Below are 2,853 nucleotides of genomic sequence, written 5' to 3' on the forward strand. Positions count from 1 at the left end.
CTAGACAGAGGCAGTGGATCAGAGACTTATTTATGAGGAAACCTGATGGAACTATTTGGCTGATTATACAGGGATGAAAGCAAACAAAGCAAATGGTAATAGGCCAGGTTTTCCAGTTTGGGCAACTTCGTTGAATGGGTGATTCTAATAATTGGGAGATGGTATCGAGGAAAAGGAACAGTGTAAGGAACAGAAGAGATTCAGCCATACAGAACAAATTCCTGAAGAAACTTTATTCATAGAACAAGTGTGAAAATTTATTTTATTGGTAGTAAAAGGGAATTTTAGTTCAGCAATAGCCAAACAATTAGGACAGAAGACAGACTTAGTGCTCTTTCTTTGCTGCAACATTTGTTTTTCTGCCTTCAGCCACCACCATGTAAGGCTAATGTGCCATCTTTTCTCCTAATCTAGGATATTATCTATCTACTACACTTTCCTATTACATAAATTAGCTTTCCTGCATGATCCCTTAAAAATACTTATTGAAGTCATTCAATGCTCTGTGAGTATGGGGACTTTTAAGATGTGGAAACATTATGAGCCTATATAGAGAGATATTGGTTGCTCAATTTTTAACAATAAAAATCAGATATTGAATGTGGTCATGCCAGAGGCATAATTTTAATAAGCCAATGTCTCTTTACGGAAGTGTCACACTTCAAAAGAGATCCTCTCAAATAACACAATGCATAACACTCATCTGGGTTGCCTGTTAAAACGAAGGACCACACCTTGAAAAACACTCCTTCTAGAGCTCATTTGGTGGATAAATCTCCCTCCAAGTAAAGCAATCCTATATAATAAAAGTGTAATATGCAAATCGACCGAACAGCAGAACAACCGGTCAGTGGGGGTGGGGCTGGCAAGCAGGTGTCGCCATGCCAGCCAAGGCACATGCCAGCGGGCAGAGGGAGGGGACAGCGATGGGGTGTGGGGGGCAGCAGCAACCAGCGGCAGCAGGGCAATGGGGGCTGGCGCCATCCCCTGATCACCCACCTGGTCGCCTCCCACAGAGGGAGGCCACAGGCGGCAGCAGTGGCAGGGCAGTTTGGGGGGCCACCCAGCACCATCCCCAGATAGGCCTGCTGGGGTTGCCTCCCGCAGAGGGAGGCCACCAGTGGCCGTGGCGCAATTGGGGGCAGGGCCGGCCACTCGCTGCCCATGCCATCCCGATCAGCCTGCTGGTCACCTCCCGCAGAGGGAGGCCAGACTGCAGCTTAGGCCCACTCCCCGCTCCCCTGGGCCATCAGTAGGACATCCCCTGAGGGCTCCCAGACTGTGAGAGGGGGCAGGCTGGGCTGAGGGACCCCCCTTCCCCCAGTGCACAAATTTCGTGCACTGGGCCTCTAGTATCTACCTAATGATGACAAAATTGGACATGGCTAAAAGGCCTGGGCAGCCCAATTCTCAGGAACATTCAAGGGGGCCAGTGAGGCAACCAGACTGGAGCCAAGTTTTGGGAGGTAATTAGTGATGAGCATGGGATTGGCCCCACTGGCAATCACCATGGAGACAGTGACTTGCAGCTGGAGAGAATCAATGTGTAGTACAATGCAGCTGCTAGTAGCAAGTAGTACCTCAGGCTATCCTGGTGGATCTAGAGCCTGGCACGATGGACTCGGTCAGGTCTGAACCATTGGGCCAGATCTTCAGGCCAGACAACATCATGTTTGGTCAGAGTGAGGCTGGGAACATCTGGGCAAAAGGCCACTACATAGAGGGAACTGAACTGGTGGACTCAGTCCTGGACATGGTGAGGAAGAAGTCAGAAAGCTGTGACTGTCTGCAGGGCTTCCAGCTGACCCATTCACTGGAGATGGCACCCAGTTAGGTATGGGCACACCGCTTATCAGCAAGGTCCAGCAGGAGTACCCAGACCTCATTGTGAACACCTGCAGCGTGATGCCCTTGCCTAAGGTGTCCGACACAGTGGTCAAGCCCTACAACGCCATCCTCTCCATCTACCAGCTGGTAGAAAACACAGATGAAACCTACTCCATTGACAACGAGGCCCTGTATGATATGTGCTTTCGCACCTTGAAATTGACCACCCCCACGTATGGAGACCTCAACCACCTGGTGTTGGCCACCATGAGAAGAGCCACCACCTGCCTGCGCTTCCTAGGCCACCCGAACTCGGACCTGCGCAAGCTGGCAGCAAACATGGTGCCCTTCCACGCCTCCACTTCTTCATGCCTGGCTTCACCCCCCTGACCAGCTGGGGCAGCCAGCAGTATCAAGGCCCACCATGGCCGCTACCTGACAGTGGCTGCTATTTCCTGGGGCCGCATGACCATGAAGGAGGTGGACAAGCAGACGCTCAACATGCAGAACAAGAACAGCAGTGACTTTGTGGAGTGGATCCCCAACAATGTGAAGATGGCCCATGGTGCGATATCCTGACTGGAGGCCTGAAGATGTCAACCACTTTCATTAACAGCATGGCCATCTAGGACCTGTTGAGGCACATCTCAGAGCAGTTCCAGGGTAAGGACACAGGCGAGCATGGACAAGATGGAGCTCACCAAGGCTGAGAGCAACATGAACGATCTGGTGCAGCCTGCAGAGCAGGTGGAGGCGCTGGCTCTCAAAACTGTGAGCGTGGCAAGGACAGACGAACTCTGAAGTATGGAGAGTGGAAAGAGTCTTGATCATCCTGTAGGCATCAGAAATTTTATATAGAAACATTATTATCTATGGTTTTTTTTAATTGATCTTTAGAGAGGGGATGACATCAATTTGTTGTTTCACTTATTTATGCATTCACTGGTTGATTCTTATATGTGCCCTGACTGGGGATCAAACCCACAACCTTGGCTAATGGGGAGGATGCCCCAATCAATTGACCTG

The 2,853-nt window shown here is 50.4% G+C and overlaps 1 pseudogene across 1 annotated transcript; it reads left to right on the top strand.

Moving 5' to 3' along the window:
* Positions 1–1,442: 1,442 nt before the first annotated feature.
* LOC307111168 (tubulin beta-2A chain-like) lies at positions 1,443–2,628 on the top strand (annotated as a pseudogene). Its single transcript has one exon. The product of its transcript is annotated as a tubulin beta-2A chain-like (transcript).
* The last annotated feature ends 225 nt before the right edge of the window (positions 2,629–2,853 follow it).

This window comes from Cnephaeus nilssonii (genome assembly GCF_951640355.1).
Source record: "Cnephaeus nilssonii genome assembly, chromosome: 14".
In the NCBI taxonomy this organism is placed as follows: Eukaryota; Metazoa; Chordata; class Mammalia; order Chiroptera; family Vespertilionidae; genus Cnephaeus; species Cnephaeus nilssonii.